Here is an 18,650-nt window from a genome sequence, read left to right as displayed (position 1 = left end):
GAAAAAGGCCAGGCTGAGTAAGCTGATGAATTTGCTGTAGCACAAAGGATTTTTTTTTTTTGCTGTAGCAAACCTTGACTTACAAGCGGAGCACAGCTGTTAATGGCAACAATTTTTACCTGTATGTGTAAAGTGTATGGCCCACTGGTGTGCACAGTTCTGATGCTCACATTGCAAGATGGATGCTGAAAAAACAAAGTGAGTATAGAGAAGAGCTAGAGAATGATCAGGAGTCAGAGAAAATGTCGTAATTGAAGAACTAAAAACCTTAACTTACCCAATGAATCAAAAAGATTGAAAGGTGAGTCGGTAACTGTATACATAAATGCGCAAAAAGAATGTTGAATGTATAGGACATTTGAACCTACCAGACTGAAATAAGAAGGAATAATGTCTAGTAGCTGGAATCAAGCAAAATAAAATAATATTCAGTATCTAGTTCAGTACTGACAATAAGTATTCCTTGGAATAGTTAAGGGCCATCATTGATTACTTGGCTCTGGGTGTCTTCAGATTGAGACCCAATGCCTCCCTGGCAAACACAGGCTAGCCAAACACAAGTATAGCAGCTTTAGTTCAGGGTTTAATACACTTCCCTGTAATTTACAGATCACATTATAGACTCCCATAGTCTCCTTTAGACTTTATAAATAAATCTCTGTACTTTGTAAACTCTCCAAAACATCTATAAATTATTCTTTTCCTCCTACCACCCCAAGTTAACTTTACTTTCCATGTGTGCCTTATCCGTATATGACTATTTTGTCCCACTTGCACAGCACTGTGGCTGGAAAAATATCACTGACAGATTAAGGAGGCACCCACTTCTTGTCTCAGCTGCTGAGACTGCACAACACCTCTCTGAGAAGTCTCTTTTGTATTGTCATGGCCCTCACTTTTATTTGACCTCTAGGAGAATGTGCTTCCTCCAGTTCAGCTCTCTCTATAGCTGGTGTGGGTTGTGCTTCAAAGATTTTTCAACCTTTAAAAGAAAACAGATAAAATCAAAGCTTTCCTCAGCAGCAGCAGTCCACATGAAGTCATTCAGGTGTTCTTATAATTGCAGCAGCTTCTGTGATTGCTTACACCTAACAGGAATATTTGTCTTGGCCAAACTGGTACCTGTGTAACTAAGAGCAAATCTGACATCTTATGTGTATTAACTGTGTGCTTTTCCTTTTCTCATGTTGTATATTGGCTATCTGAACATAGAGCTACAGTTTTCTTTGTTCTTTATATTTTATCAACACACAAGAATTTCCTCATGGTTAAATAAGAGATTCTGGTGTCCTAGTAGATATGTAGATTACACTGTGTTTTTGCTCTAGTAGCTGACATAAGGCTGAATGTGGTAACCTCACTTACTGAATGATTGTGTTGTCATTAGGAATACTCACACATGTAAAATGAGTAGGACTTGGCCCTTTGGTCATATTTTTGTAATAAAAGATAAAATGAGATTTTTAGGAAACTGCAACTTATGACCATAATATTTATGAGGCTGTCAGGACTGCACTGTAAAAATTCATATTATTTAATTCTTCACTCTGACACTAAAGCATCATTTCATTTATATGCAAATAGGAATATGCAGTTTCTTCACTGAAGAAGCTGTTTGAATTATTCAGATTTTATTAATAAAGCTTCATAAATAAGTATTTTTTCTACTCAATTGCTAGTGGCCAGGGGAGAGAATCTATTTATCAGACTTTGTTATTAGGAGCTTCATAACAAAATATGAAGATTTATGGAGTACATAATTAGACATTATGTGATTCTAATGGAAACACTGGGTTATCCAGATGAAATACTGTTTTCTTTATTCATTTCTCCTTTGCAGAGGCACTTTCTGGAAAATGGACAAAACCTGTCCCCATCACTAGGTTTCAAGAAATGCCTATGAAAGGCAGAGAAATTTAATACCTTTTTTTTAACATACACACTGAAACAATTTTGAATAAAAGAAGGTGCCTAAGGAAGACTATAAAGAATACCAGGGAGAAGCAGGTGGAGAAAATGCTTCCTCTGGGCAGAGGTGCTGGGTTGTGTGCTGCTGTTAGCAGCATGTGCTAGGTAGATAAGTGAGTTTGTGAGTGTGTATAAATGGGCAGGCAGCTACCTGAAGGATCCTGGTTTGGATAACCCAACCATAGAGGCAAAGGATATTCTGAAAATTTTAAACTCTGCATAGTTACTGTGGATATAATTATGGTCAGAGCAAAACTTAATAATGTACATTAATTCCAGCCCTTTAACAGATGACCAGGTGTTTTGAATGAGAAAATTCCTAAAAAAATACCCACTTTTCATGCTAGCTTGTATAACGACTTATTTTATTTCTATAGCATTGAATAAGACCTGAAAACACTACACCTAAAGTAGTTATTGCATTAATTTTTGAGTAATAACTATATAATTTTCTGGAGTTTAATTAAAAAGAAAAATCTCAATACAGTAATGATGAGCCTGGTCAGCCCCACCTGGGGCCTCTCCCCACCCTGCCCACCTCCCTATTTCAGCCCAGCCTGGGCTCACTGCCTTGGGTTTTGGTGATGTTCAGTGCTTCTCTTTTGCTCCCTCCAGCCCTGCTTGGTTGTGGGCTGATGTCCTGGGCTGTCCCTGTGCCCAGGGAGGTGACAGAGGGCTGTGGGGGTGTCTCCTCCCTGCCCTACTCAGGTCCTGCCCACACTGGGGGTCCCTCCCAGCATTCCAAGATTATACTATGCTTAGATTATTATAGGTGAATTTTACTGAGGAAGAAACGCCCCCCTCAGTTCTCCTTTACTCCTCTCCTTCAGAGCAAAGATGTTCAGCAGAGACTCTCCATGGAAGCCTTCCAGAGCAGGTATGTTTTGACCCAGGTGTTTCCAGCCTGGCAGCTCACTTTGCACATAACTTTATGTGCTGCTGGTTCAGACTCCCAGGTTCTTTGGCCAAAGGAAGCAAATATAGAAATTTAAATTAGTCACTACATATCCTAGTCTGGGCAACTAGGCAACCTAACTTTTAGGCTCTCACAGCCCAGCAGTAAATTGGAAGAATTCCTTGCTCTGGACTGTGATATACTTGTAACTTTCTCCTGTTGCCACTTCAGTTTTTCCTTGGGGCAGAAACACTAAAATCTGAGAAAAAATATTGATTTCTTGTAATCTCTCATACTGTAAGTAGTTATATTTCCAAGTCAGCTGCCTCCAGTGCTACTGCTGTGCTTGCCAGCTACTGTAGGAATAACAGTACTGAATTTGAATATAGAGCCTTTTTTCAGTTGTTTTTTGCTTTGGCTTGTTTTCCCTTTCACTGAGAGGATAACATGCCTTGGAAAGGCTTTATTTTAAGTGTGTACTGGTGCACTGCAGAGCTTGTTCTATATTAAATTCCAAGGATGAATTCTCTTGTGAGTAGTTTGCTATGACTTGACTGATTCATTTATTTTTAAAGACAAATGTCTGGGCTTTTTTTTTTTGCTTTTTTTTTTTTTTTACTGTCAGCTACAGGTGATGAAGTGAAAATCAGCTTCATTGGTATTATAGGAAAAACTGTAATGAGGTGACTTTTCTAATGCCAGAATGAGGTGCTAACTTCTGTGGACTGGCAGAGGAGCATGTTGAAGTTTACTGTGGCTTGGGCCCCATGTGACAGGCACAGCTCTGTGTCAGGATACAGCAGAAGGCTTTTCTCAAGCTCTGGCGCAGGGAAGGCAAGGATGTGATCATGTGCAAAGGCAGTTCTGCTTCTCTTCCTCCCTGCATGGAAAAACGTGCCATGTTTCTAGTCTACCGTGACCTCTGGCAAATAAGTGGGAGCCATGTTCTGCTTGGTATCAAGTTACGTGTTCAGGTGTCTCAGACAAGCTCTCTCCACACAGGTGAGGCAATAGACCAAATAGCATATATGGCTGCATCTGGGATAGACAGGACACTCACTTCAAAAGGAACTTTTTTGAGCTCTCAAGTGCCTCAGTCTTCTAATGTTCCTTTAAGTAAGAAACTCACCTAGAATATTTTATTATGTGACACTGCCTTGCCTGTATCTGGTTGCTTGCTTTCTGCTGTAATATGGTTTTTGTGGGGAGGCATATAGGACATCAGTTGTTCCAAAATTCCTCCTACACAACACCATTTCTGGAGTTTGTGGATCCCTTACATATCCTCAGTGAGGAAACATTTTAGTGCTGTAATTTGGTGTGAGCATGCTCCAAGTAGTGGGGTTTGCTGCACATGAGCTTTCCAGGGAGACTTTTGGTGACTACATTCTGGTTTTAATTGTTTTTCACTCTGTGGTATGCAAGCCACAGGACCATATGGTACAGCCACAGAAATATGTGTGCTCATTATGAAACTGCTTCCTATTACAGCTACAAAATATGGAAGCTATGAGTTAAATTGTTGAAAAGTTATTTCAGTATTCAAGAAAGCAGCAAGCCCAAAACACTTACCTGTGAAATGTTGTCTAATAGGCATTTCTAAAATATCTAATGCTAAGAAGAAAACTGAAAATTAATTTAATTCACAAGTAGCACAGGGAGTACTCCAGATATTTTGCCTGAGAACAGATTTTCTACTAGCATTCCCTGAAAGGGGCATGAGGGATGCAATGATTGCTGTTCATATTTTGTCCATAGGAGCTGTCAGCTACCTAGTAACTAATATATGTATTCAACAAACATGGGGTGTTGAAATGCCCATACTTTTGGTACAAATGTGGTAGCAAACTGACTTGTATACAAGTCCATGGCATTCTCAGACATTGCTCTCTGTCACTGAAATCTCTCATATTCTCTCATTTGACCCTCTGTTAACTGAAATTTGTATCAAAGTACAAGGAGCACTCAGAAACAGGTATTATCATGTGAATTTTGAAAACAAATGGGAAAGCAATTGAATTGGATGGAAGGAATGAGAAAAGGATTTTTTACAGATAGCAGAAGCAGTTTTGTGAACAATGCTGGTAAAACTCTAACAAAGGACAGAACAGACTGGAGCCAGGTGTGCTTAATGCGGGGGTGAGAACTCACAGGACCATTACAGTGCTTATTTGGAGTGGCTGGGGAGAGCTGAAGCCTTCATGTTTGTTCTAGCAAGGACTGTGAAGCTGTTGTGGAAAACTTAGCAGGGTGTCTTCCTTCAGAGATTTGAGTAAGGGGAAGGAAATAAGGCAACTGTAATGCCTCCTTCCACTATGAACACTGCCTTTCATGCCAGAAGAAAGGCGTAGCCTCTCAGCCTTTCTGATCCCTATTATATTCAATATTTGTATAGCCACAGGCTTTGTGTCCTAACCATTCCCTCTCAACTCAGAAAACTCAATTTCCTCTTGTTTTTATCCAAAATACATCCTTTGGGCACAGTTAGGGGTATTGTGTTGAAGATGGTCTGTTTATCCCAGGGCATTCTTGCATAGCACTGACCAAGGGACCTTATTCTCTGCTGACTTTATCTGCATTTCCATATATACAATGCAAACAAAGCTGTGTTTAACAGTTTTACTTGATGGCATTTGGTATCCACACAGCTCCAATGAAAGTTACTTCCTAAGGAGAGGTGGAATGAAAAGTCCAGCCTTAGATGAAAAGGTAGTCTGGAGAAAATCCATGGAGGAAAACAAGGAGAGACATTTTTTAACAGATACTGCAATCAATGAAGAGCTGGTAGGGATAGCTGACGATGAAAACTGACATAATTTTACATTAAAATTGGCCTTTAGAGGATTAATTTTAATGTTTCTGCAGGGTGCTTATACTGAGAAACATTAAGGTCAAAATACAAGTATTTCAAATTAGGAAAGCAAACAGCTTGGATGATAGCTTGAAATGATCAGATTTCTTAATGGGAGACTTCAGTGAGGATGAAATTACGGTAAAAAATAGATAGCTAAAGCAATGAGAGCAGTAATGTGCAGCCACAGGAGAATTGGGGTGTGGAAGAAAGGCAGGGTCAAGGATGAAGTCAGCATCCCAGCCAGCAGGGACAGCCAGTAGGTCAGGCTGGAGCAAACAAGGGAGGGAGCAGCACATGTATAATAAATGTGATAGGCAGGGCCAAATCCTGCCCAAGCCCACATCAGTGCAACTTCAATGGCTGAAACCTCTTAACACAATGTCACTTCCAATATGCTCTAACAACATACATGCAGGCTTGTATTTAAATCAGTGCACAAGGCTAGATTTTCCAGTCTCCTATGCTGTTTCTAGGCAATCGTAACTTCGTTGTTCCAGTGCTATTACTACTGGGGTCTTAGATACTGCTGAATTTCTTATCTAGTGTATTTTCTATGAGTAAAAATTCACCTGTTTCTGGCCTTCTGTTTTAGCAAGACTAAATTCTTTAAGTTAAAAGATCATTTTATGAAAGCATGCTATTGTACACTATTTCTTGAACAGTATACTATTTTATTCAGCTTTAAAAACTGAATTGTTTGTGCTTCTATGCACTGATCCTCTTTTTAAAAAAATAGAGGTTGGGGTTTTTTTGTGGTTTTTGGTTGGTTGGTTGGTTGGTTTTTGCTACACTGCTGGTATTCATGCTTCCCATATTTTGGCAACAGTGGTTCAAAAAAAGGTGATAAAGAAGAGAATCAGCTCCCAGAATTAATGAGCTGGAAAACTGACTTTGTTTGAAACACATTTCTTGTAATATCTTGTAGCATTTATATTATTTTTGAAGTTGTCACTGATGTGAGAAGAGTTATTTTAATCTAGCACTTAGCTTTCCATACAAGTAAAACTGTGCCCACTTATCTGCAAGTATGCATGCATACAAGGATTTACTACTCTAAACCCAGAAGAAGTCTTATGTATTTATGGCTTTGTATTTATGCTTTTGAACTCTAGCTTTTAAAACTCTGGTTCTTTTACTTTTGTTGTTTGGCAAAAAAAGAAACAAACCCCTATGGGTGATGTTACAAATAAAAATCAAAAAACTGCAAATCTCTGAAAGCCACCACATCCCTGCCCCAAAACTCTAGGCTTTAGTTACTCTTTTTCATGTATACTTTCTCTTAAATTAGCATTATAGAGACGGCTGTATTTCCTCCTTGTTTCCATCAGTATAACAGAGGTAGAGTTAACCCTCAGCTCACTAAGGCACAGCCACAGTGGGACTGTCTGGGGTTTCCCTGTGCCTGCTGCACTTTCCTCTCCAGAGCTGCCACCACAGGAGCAGAGATTCACGGTCCCTGAGAGAAGGGTTCCATAGCTGCATGCAGGAGGAGGAGGAAAGGCACACAGGAAAATCTGTGCTGTGCCCGGCTGGCAGCATCCCTGGCAGAGCTGTGCAGCATCCTGGTGGGCACAGGGAGCCCCCTGCAGATGGTAGCACCGGGCCCTCACACCAAAGCAGTTTGTCAAAGAGAAGTGTGATACTGAAAGGAGAGTAATACATATATCACTTAAGGCATCTAGTTTGAAATATTAAAAAAGAGGACAGAACTGTGGTAAGGAGAGTTCTTTTAGAAAATTGCCTGTGGACTGTATTTTAATGTACTGAAGCTGTTCCCTTAAGCTATTTTACACAATACGCAGTTTTCTTGACTTTCAGAAGTACTAATGATTCAATGGATGCAGAATAACAGAAAGCTCCTGAACTCATCTCATACTCTCCTTCACTGCCTTGAAGTCCTATTTTCAGCTAGTGGTTCAGAACTATAGAGCATTGCAAAGGGGCAAAAAACTCTCTGTGGTGTTAATTGATACCTTCTTTGAAAGAAATTAATTTTAAACCAACCAACTGGATGTATATGAATGACATTTTATTTCTTTTTCCTGAGAGCTGGTAGATTACTAACATAGTTGCTTGGTTTAACACAACAATTATAGTAATGAAATGCAGCATTGTCTTTTGTGTTTGGTATCAGGGTTTTTCCTCTCTTTTCCAATATTTCTGTAGATATTGCTTGAGGGTTCTTATGTTTAAAATAGAAATTACTTGAAACGGTAAATATGAATAGAAATAATGTAAGTAGCAAACCCCTGTCCTCAATTTAATATGAGGATAGTACTTTTATAATCCTCTCCAAACATATGGCAAACAATTCCTTGTATAATATCAAAATATAATCTAGAAATACCATTTTGTGCAAATTTCAGTTTTTATAGGACTTAAGATACATGCTGCATACTGTCTAGCTATATAAATCATCAGGAAAAGTTGGCTTGTTTTTATGACAATAGCAAATAATGTTGCTGAGATTTTTCATTATTAATATAAAACTAGGAAAAATTCAGATCATGTAAAAATATAACTGAAATTTTAAAAAATCCTGCACCTAAAAAAAAAAAATCTCATTTTAATGCCTTTTCCTACAAGACTGAATGAATTAGTTCTGAATTAATTAGAAATTAGTGAAGTACTGTTGAAGCAAAGCCACAATTTGCTGTATTTTCCCTATAAGAAGAATATTCCACTTGAAGATAGCAACTTGGCCCAAGATTTTCATGGAAGTCTCAAAACAACTGGATATTTTAAAACAGAAGTAGTCTTAAGTATTAGGATTTTACCAGGTTGAAAACTCTCTTTTCCAACCTGCCTTAGGTGAAAATGTGCTGTTTTAATTCCCATGTCATTTTAATTTCACTAGCTTTTACTTACCTGTCCTGTCAGCAATGGAAAGTGGTCTTGGTCTGGAGAACAGACTTCACTCTATCCTAGTCCACCATATTGTTTGGAATAGTCTTCAGCAGAAAAAAAGGTCAGTTTTAACAAATTAAAGCACAAACTCCTTAAACGTCATCTTGAATCTGTACAAAATTGTCCAAATATAAAGACAAAGCCAACCAAACTGCCTAACATTAGTATCACGTATGGTAAAATCTTACACTGCAATTATGATGCCAGTAGGCTTCCCAGAAATCAACAAAGGAATCACTAGTTATAACCATTGAAAATAAAGCTATGATTTACTATCAGAGAAGTGAGGTGGCAGTAACAGAGAGATCAGTCTAAGTCATTGAAATTCCTTGCTTTTCAGTGATACATTGAAAAACTGTTTAATTGGTAGGAAAGGAATAATGCTAAAATGCTGATTTCAGGCTGAATGTGCTGCAGTGGTAATTTCACAGGAGAAATTGTGCTGTCTTGTTCCTTAAAATAATTACTGTAGATTAATTTATAGTCTTAGAATGATATGTGCTAGTTAGTACATGTGTGTGGTTATGTTTCTGGACTTCCCATGTCTGGGGGTCTCTGTTTAGTGCTGGAGGCATGTTTCTTGCCCTCAGTATCAGATAAAAAGGACCAGGTGACACCCCAGCTGTGTTTCCAACCCTTGAAATAGACACAATGCACACCCTGAGCTAATGACAAATCCCCTTTAGTCTTTGGGTAACAGATAACAAGAAGCGGTAGTGACAGCCTTGATTAAAAGCTTGGAACACATTTGGAGAAACAGAAATTTACTTTTGAAACATGAAATACCTGTAAGTAAATGTAACCAGATCTTTCTTTTGGTGCTGACCTAGGCAGGTGCTACAGAAGCTGGGGCTTCAGGGACTAGATGGCCCTCCCAGGAGCCCCAGCCACTCTTGGAGACCTTTCCTATGTTTTGGTTGGTTGGTTTGGTGGTGGTTTTTTTTTTGTTTGTTTGTTTGTTTGTTTGTTTTTGGATAAACTTCCTCTGCTTTTCTGCTGTCTCCTGTTTTATTGCAGAGTTGTTCTTGTGGTGATGGATCTCCGCTCCATCAGGATAACTGCCTTGTGCCTCTGCTCTCTTCTGGTATCTGGAAAGCAGTGGCTGGAGCGCCTTGCAGAGCTCTCAGCTCTGACTGGCAACATGATAAATTTGTGCTCTAAAACTGCATGATTACTGGGCTTTGTCTTAACATTTTAGTGCATTTCTATTGCTCATGCTCCAGATTTTAACTACTATTGTTTTTAACAAATACTGTGGGTTTTAGTTAATTCTGGAGTTCTATACCTTGTGCAGCACAAGTGATAAAGATTCTTCCCCATACACATACAATATGAGGAACACCTTTTTTGTGATTTTTTTTTTTTTTTTTTTTTTTTTTTTTTTTTTGTTAGGAGGAGATTTATCCTAACACTTTGATTTCCTTGGTACTCCTGCTGTTACCACTTCTATTGCCCAAGGAAATGTTTCTACCTCAAATCCCTCTGCTTCCACAGTCTATGCACAGACTGTGAATGTAGTCCATAGGTCACACTTTGGAGAAAACAGAAGGGTGGAGGGAAAAGTAAAAGCTACAGGTCTCAAAATGGGGGTGTCTTAGTGAACTTTAATGGCTTTTTGCATGGAGCAGCTCAGTTTGGGGATTCTTACAGCCTCCTTGGTCATACCATTCTGGTTCTGCAGAGGTAGTCAGAAGAAAGAGCTAAAGCAAGGTGACAAGAGCTGGATTTCTGTATTTTTATTTTTATATAAAAAATAAAAATACTGTCTGAATATCATGAGAATTTTATCTGTCAGCAACTTCTCAACAAAGAAAACAAGACTGTTCATGAAAAAAATTATTTTCACATTGGGTATTTTGTAGTCAGCTTATGAAGACCAAATGGTAAAGTAATTTGCCTAGATGTGGCAAATCTAGCTTGTTTAACAGGAAAGCACAACACTTAAATAAGTACAAAGAAATGATGAATGGCTACTAAATGCTTGAAATTCACACTTTGTAACATTTAGCAATGCTACAGCAATAGTTTAGGTTAGGCTGATGTTTTTTGTCAGTTAGTATGACTTGCAGAAACATTCTGATAAGGCATGGGTTTTTAATCTTTAGTTTCTTTCATAATAAATTAAACAGTTTAAAGACCTATATAAAATCCAGTCCTGCAATTCAATGTTATTAGCATGAGAACAAATTTTCACTTTTAAATAGTGATTTTACTTTTTGGCTTTTCTTGCAAATGTGATCCCAAACATCACTGATGTCACTAGAAATACTTTGCTTATTTATAGTGGGTATTTGGTTCCCAAATATAGTGGGTTGAATTCCTTTGCGTGAAATAAACATTTGGACAAGAGCACAAATGGCTGTATTCTCTTGTAGCTAGGGGAATGCAGTGATTTGATATTGGGGGGGGGGTGGGAGGGGGGAAGGGTGTCTCACAAGTCTAAGGTGGTCTTCCTGAGTCAAACTGTGGTATTGGAACATATGTGCTATTTCTACATAAGGTTTAATTATTCCATACAACATTACATGGTTTTAACCTCAAAGAGCTGGTGCAGGCTTGAATCACAAAACCCAATAAAGGAGTAACTGGAGCTTTCACTCATGAGATGGGAGATGTGGACTGAAATCACTTCACAGAAAGGGAAGGGATCTTGAGTGAATACTACAATGCTGTTTGCTAAAATTAGAAGGGGGAACCCTACCATACTTCATAATGCTGGCCTAGACTATTTTATAAATTCCCAAGTCCTCTTTAGAAATATATAAGAAGCCAGGGCTTTCAGTTTTCTACAGAATGTTCCAGCAGAAAACACACATACCACCTTCCAGAAGAAGACTCACAGAATTGTCAGACCATTATGACACCCTGAATTATTCTGTAGACAAAGTCCAGTGTTCATTCCATCTTTTCTTTGTGTATTTAAATGTATATGTCCTCTTCTGAACATCTTAACCCAAAATTTACCAGTAGGTCTGTATGGTCTGAATTAAAACATGAAAGAGTTGATTAGTGAATAGCTGGACTAAATATGCAAATTACAAAGTTTTCTTTGAGGCTTTATATGAGAAGATGTTTTAAAAACTTTATCAATGTCAACATGTCAGACTGAATGTCTCTGTGAAATCTTGAAATTGCTCTTTCATCTATGTTGTAAACACATCAACAAGTATGTAGAATGTCTTGACTTTGAAATGCTGTCACCTACTTTCTGTATCGTTGTCAGTAGTCAGCTTGTTATAAAAGTGTTTCATATCTAACTCTCTTTCTTTTGGTTGTGTGTCGACATACTGCATTTTTCAGCTGTGCTCCTTGCTATCTCTTCCATTTTTATCAAAAATTCTTTGTGACAGAAGTTTTTCTTTGCAACACGTTGATATCTCAGGTTCTCCACTGTCACCAAAGCAGTTGTGCTACTTTGAGGATAAGTTGAGTATGTGTAAACCATCTTCAGTGTTTTGTGCCAAAGTGCAGTGGGATTTTTGTACTCAAATGTTTTTGTGATGATGAGAAGTCCCCAAGCTTCAGTCATTGTCTTTGCTTCTTAGTTTGGAAGTTTCCCAGAATGTGTTCTATTTAGTACTATGCCTACCCTGAGATGTTTGGCTGTTTGGAGTCCACAGTTTGCTTGGAACAAACCCGTCTGGTGATGGACGATTTCTTAAATGTGAGTGTACACAGACATTCTATTCTGCTGGTTCTCATATAATTTTTTTTTGTTCTGGGGTTTGTTTTTAGAACACATCAGGAAAAATTGCCTCAAGTGCCCCAGCTGGAATCTGAACATCTGTATTTAGTTACTGCATTCCAAAATGTAATACACTTGCTACTTAAAAATTTTGAATTATACTGTTTCACAAGGATTTTCAGTTCCAAAATACAATACTGCTGGAGTTTACAGTGGTACATTTTTGGTCGAGTGGGGAAAAATATTCTGTTCAATGCCTTTGAGACTTGTGCAATGGAATTGCATAGATTTGTACATGAGGGGCGGTGAGTCCATGGACTGTGATGAAGTACTGAACAGATAACCATAGAATCCTTTAGGATGGAAAAGACTTTTGATATTATCAAGTCCAACTGTTAACTCAGCACTGCCAAGTCCACCACTAAACCATATCCTTCAGAACCAGATTTGCAGACATTTTAAATCCCCCCACAGAAGGTCACTACACCACTTCCCTGGGCCTCTTCAGCCTCTTTCTGATAACCCTTCCCATGAAGAATATCCAATCTATATCCTGTCTGGTGCATCTTGAGGCCATTTCTTCTTATCCTGATATCAGATACTTGTGTCGTTCTTGTGTGCTGCATCTTGCTGCATCTACAAGGGTACAGTTTCAAAGATCAAGTCATGTTGAGTTCCTATATCAATTTGGTTCCAGTGCTGTAAATCACAATTTCCTGGTATCTGATATGAGTCAGGGGGATTGGCTTGTGTCCATTCCATCATCTTCAAGGACGCACAATACTTCTGCGCTTGTACTTTCTGTTGTGCATTACTTGCACTGCAATAATATCCCAATGATCTCCTCAGGACTAGACCACAATTTGTTACCTGTGTACAAGACACACAATTTTGCACTTAACCTTCTTATGGCGTATTAGTAAATATATTATCAAGCATTGAATTGGTAAATTTAAAATCATTAAGGCAATGATCATAAAAGTTAAAACAGAGAGAAAATATAAACTTGGAAGAATGTATGGTTTTACCTTAATACAAGGAGAATAAACTTCATTTTTGAAGAAAGATCAGCGCATGAACTTGTTTCCTCCTCTATCAGTATAGATCACATTCCTGATAACTAACATATAAAGAAACATTTTCTAGTTATGGTATGTTTCAAAACCAGGTTGACATGAACCAGAGATCAAACAAAATCTGTATACACGGACCTACTTTGAAAGAGCGAAGGATCTGTAGGGTGTTCAGATCATATAGTCTGCAGAAATTTAATTGGCATATTGTTGCTATTTAACTTAAAATGCACAGCATAGCTACAGTATGGAAGATTATTAGAAATAACTGAATAAGTAGGCTGTCATTCTAAGAAAGACAGTTTCAAATTAAGAGAATTATCTTTGGAATACATATGTGTCTTAGCCCTGACTACATCAAGCTGTTAATCATACTGGCTGGACCCCCCACACTTTGCATATGCATCACACTGCTGCTTTACACACTGTTTGTGGTTGTTTTATTCCACCTTAATCAGTATAAATTTAATAATTAGGATGTTACCAGGGAAGTCAGAAAGGGAAGATTAAGATTTCTAGAAATGTTTAGATGAGCATTTCAAAGAGAACAGTATCTAAAATTTTGTTTCTCTCTTTTTTTTTTTTTTTTTTTTTTTTTTCCCAAACAAAATGGAGTGGACACAAAGCCAAGAAAATAAATTCCCTTGAGGAGGAATCAGACACATAGTTGGTAAGTGGCCATAGTATATCCATATCATGGTTTCCTCAAATCATTGTTTGCCAAAATAATAAATCACATTTGAAAAAATAGAAACTTTCTTGGTGAATAAAAATGCTATGTGTAAACCAAAATGTATTCTAAAAATTCACCATATACCAGACCTGTATTTTCAAAATTCACAAATTTTCCTCTGTTCCTTCACTACAGACAAATATTTTTTACAAATGAAAAAATTATTCTAGGAAAATAATCTATAGATTTCCTAGTACACGTATCTATTTAAAGGAAGAACTCTAAAAAAGGAGTTCCTTTTCAGGAGTTCTGAAAATTCTTTAGTTATAGAATTATAATTTCCAATCTAAAGCAAGAAATCTTGCTGACAGGAAACATTTTCAAAGGGCATGAACCATTAGATGATCTGGAATCCAGATGTTAGCTGTATAGCTGTAAACAGAATTGATTAATAATAATTTAAAACAAAAAGCTTAAAAAAATAAGAGCATTTGTTCTACTTTTGTTGAGAATCGGCTTCAACAAAATAGCTCTAAAAAAATCCATTCCATCCCTACCTTTAAAAAAGTATATTGTTGGAATTGACAAGATGAAAATAGCCAGATATTTTCCAAAATAGTGGTTGCAGATATAACTTTCAGGTTTCTCATCTGTGCAAAAGCAGACTCCATGCTCCATGGACACTTTTCAATGAGACATTTTTGTTTCGTTTTTAAGGGAAGCAGCAATGACTTGGCTCCTAGGAGATGCATTGCAAAAGAGCGAATATCACTACAGCATTCATCTCATTTCCTTTCCTTCTGTGTATGTCTTATTTTATCAGCTCAGCATTTGATTTAGATGTACAGGAATTGTAAAGTATCAGCTATGTGAACTATAAAGTCTATACTCAATATGATATCTTCTTTGTCTATGTGCAAAGTTGCTAATGTCTCTAATTAGTATGGGACATAAAATAAGTACGTGTACATGACAAGATTTGTTCTGGGTGGGGTTGTAAACATGGAATGTGCTTGTTTTGTTAATTTGAAGCATGGGCCTAATACAATACATAACGAAAATAGTTATTGGTTAGTCATCTCTTAAAAGTATTTAAAAATCAAAACAAAACAAAAAAAACCCAAACAAACAAACAAAAAAAAACCAACAAAAAAACACCAAACGTGTAGGGGTAAGAAATTGAAGAAGGAAACAAAGGTTAAAAAGTACAGAAAATAACACTTTCTCCACCTCACCATGAAAAAACCCAATAGTGCTAAAAATATTTTGGTTTAGCCACATCAAAACCAAAGCTGAGGAGCTAAGCTTCCCGGAGAGCATCTGCCGGGGCGCGGCAGAGCAGGCAGCGGCGGTGCCCGGGGAGCCGCGCAGGGCCAGCCCGGGGCGGACACGCAGCGCGGAACTGCCGCGGCCCCGCGGGAGCCGCCGGGAGCGCTCCCGGGGCCCGGCCCCGCCGCCGCTTCTGCACGGGAGTCGCTTCAGCTGCCGCAGAGCTCCTTATTCACCCGCTTTCAGTTTTTGTGGGGCGGTGCGACATCCGGCCCGCAATTGTAAATCCTACGTTTAAAAATTTTGGTGTAAATCCATCAAAGCCATCATAATAAAATGGAAGGAACTCCCCTTCTCACCTAACTAGGTGACTTCATTTTTGATGTGTTTTTATTTGTATTTGATTTTACTGGAATAGGTTAAAGGTGCAAACATTTTTTAATTATTGAGTTTTACAATTTCTTTATTAAATTAATGATTGCAACCACCTAAGTGCTGATAAAAGTCATGCAGTTCAGGGGTTGCCTGTGGTTTCATGCCTGCTAACATTTTCCAGTGATTTCTACCCTGAGGAAGGGTGCTTTATAGAGACCAATGGTTTTGTCATTCTCTGAAATTGTGGATAAAGCTTGACAAAGGAAACAGAGAAGTCACCGCCTATAGTGAGCTCACTTACATCTTCCTACTTTTCTACACTTAATTTCTCGCTGATTTGTTCAGTCTGTAAGTTCTGGAGAAAACGGAATGTTCTAACAGCTCTGTATTTAGCAAGTATGAGAATTATTCTGTTACCATATGGATCAGTGACCAATGTCTGGTGTTCATGATTTTCTAGTTGTGTTGCTCCACAACATGCAAGTTTATGACTTAGTATATGATGTCCATGAGCTGGAAAGACTCAAAACATATGGCGGATCAGATGTTAGGCTTGGGGAAAATCAAAAATTAAACTGTCTCAGAGCAGTTGAGAGCCTGCTTTGCTATATATTTTATGTGATTTGTGTGTGTGTTGAGGGAGATGTCACCTAGGGAAAGGAATCGAAGGGAAAAAATAGCTTTAAAAAATGAACTGTTTGTATTATGGCTTTAAACATTAAAGTCTGGTCAGCTAAAAGCAGATGTTGTGAACTAAGATGGAAACTTGCCTGAGGCCAGAATCAAAGAAGGCATTCACTAATAGTAAGAAGGAAAAATGCTTTCTGTTTTCAGAATTTATTGTAAGCAAAAAAATGAATCCTTACTGTATGCTTATGCACATTTTCCCACTTTTATTCAGGTTACTGAATAAGATTGATGGCTTCAGAATCTAATTTCAGACAATGGGTTCATTATCAATCCTGATTGTATTCTAAGCTCCTTATAAAATCTTTTGTTATTCCGTGCTGTCATATTGGAAGTAGGAATGAAGTGTTTCTCACCTTTGGCTGTCTGCCCGGTAATTAGATGGGGAGGTGGGTTAAAGCATCTAAATGTGTGATAAGACTTGGAATATTGTAATATGACACAATTCTGATGCAAGTCTTTTAAAAGGAAGAATAAATATGGGAAAGACATGAATATACACTGGATAGTAAAGATAAACATAATATTTCTTGCATTGACCTAGGTCTCAATCGACCTGGGCTTGCACAACTTGAGTGAACACACATTAAGTAAATATACACAAAGTCTAAGAATTTGAAATGGAAAGTTAAAAATTAATATTTTCAAGAAAGAAAAACAAAAAAAAAAAGTTGATTAAATAAAAATTATTTATGTTAAAATCAATAAATATTTGAGAAAATATTCTCCTTTTCATCTATTTATGTATGAGGAATTACATATTTACAGTAACTGCCTCTATAGTATTTGTCATGAAGCTTTGAACCAGCTTAAAATTTAGACTTTGACAGTTGTGCCATTTATTGAAAATTTGCTGGTTCAAAAGCTATGCGCTAATGGCAAGTCCAGAATTTTAAGTTACAGTATTTCAGGGAGGAGCAGGGTAAGCGACCTCATTCTACATTGTACAAATACTTTGTCATATTGTTTCAATTAATGTAATTTGAACAATTTTGTTGCACCACTCGAACAGCAAGGGAAAAAAAAAAAAACCTTATTATTTTCAAAAATCCATTAAAAGGATCAATATTTTTGCTTATTTCTTCCTGCAGGAATAATTTTTTTAACTGACTTCCTGACTCGGGAATCAGCTGCCTTTTCTAATTTACATCAGGGTTGAAGTGAGTAAGGACTTCTCAAGAGACTAATTCCCAATAAATCCATGTTTGGACAAGCTCTAAATCCAGCAGCAGTGGAGTGCCTGCACATTCCTCTCTGGCAGTTTTTATGGGGAATTTAGGCCAGTTCTTTCCCATTAGAGGATCTCCGGGTAGGGGGTTTGGCAGCCGCTGGGCCCGGGCCGCCCATCAGAGGGCGGGCGGGCAGGGGCCGTGGGGCGGGCGGGCAGGAGCCGTGGGGCGGCCATTGCGCGGCGGCGGGAGCGCCGAGCCCCGGGGCGCGGCGGGAGGCCCTGAGGGAGCGCGGGGCGCGCACAGTGCGGGGCGGGGGGGGCGCGGGCGCCATCGCCGCTTCCCGCCGGCCGCGCTGAGGCGGCTGCAGCGCGCGGCCCCCCGCGGCCGCCATTTTGCGCGGTGGAAGCGGCGGGAGGCGCCGGGTGCTCGTTCCTCGGTGCAGGGAGCGGAGCCTGACCGTGAGGGGCCTCAGGGCCTCGCAGGCACGGACAGCAGCGCAGTGAGCCGGGGCTGCGCTGTGCTTAGCTCAGGTTTGTTTGGGTCAGCACCCTTGAAGGTTGTGACATTCACTTTGGGCCCCTGGAGAAGGCACTGTGCTGAAATACGTGTGCTGAGGAAAGGATTTGTTAATTTAGGAGGAAGGTGAAAAGTAAAGTGGCTTCAAAACTGAGCAAATTCCCTCGTGGCCTGCAGTGTTTGTAGTAAGGTGTTTGTTAAAGCAGATACATGAGAGAGGTCTTTGCTCCCAGGATTTGGCAAATACTTCTCAGGAAATGTGATTCAGTGGTCTGTGCTGCTCCTGGGAACACCTACTCCCTCATTCTGCCACCTGGAATATGCATTTTCCCTTCGGAATCCAACCGCACTAAGCGTGTGGAAAAGACACTTTTGTTTCCTGGCCATCTTGGAAACATTTTGGGCTCCCCCCCCACCACTCCCACACCCGCCTTTTTTGCGTTCTTTTTCGTTAAAAGTCTGAGAGACTTTTCCCTGTTCCCCAGCTGGAGCAGGTGGGTGAATGCAGAGCTGCATAAAGGACTGTGTTTCTTTTAGATTTCCAGTCTTGTAGAATGACCACGATACCTTCTGTTA

At 38.9% G+C, this 18,650-nt stretch overlaps 1 protein-coding gene across 7 annotated transcripts in view; it reads left to right on the top strand.

Moving 5' to 3' along the window:
• The first annotated feature begins 15,225 nt into the window (after window positions 1–15,225).
• HFM1 (helicase for meiosis 1) overlaps window positions 15,226–18,650 on the top strand; it is a 37,400-nt gene continuing 33,975 nt past the window's right edge. For 4 of the 7 annotated variants that reach the window (XM_072932730.1, XM_072932729.1, XM_072932728.1 and 1 more), the window contains exon 1: window positions 15,230–17,695. The gene's annotated coding sequence lies outside the window, so the exon portion shown is untranslated. Of the gene's footprint in view, window positions 17,696–17,887; window positions 18,089–18,650 lie in introns of those variants that run through there. The other 3 variants (XR_012057120.1, XM_072932731.1, XM_072932727.1) reach the window with 3 other exon arrangements.

Source organism: Taeniopygia guttata, chromosome 8 (assembly GCF_048771995.1).
Source record: "Taeniopygia guttata chromosome 8, bTaeGut7.mat, whole genome shotgun sequence".
NCBI classification, from domain to species: Eukaryota; Metazoa; Chordata; class Aves; order Passeriformes; family Estrildidae; genus Taeniopygia; species Taeniopygia guttata.
Note: the sequence above shows the minus strand (reverse complement) of the source record. Positions and strands in the feature narration are given on the sequence as shown.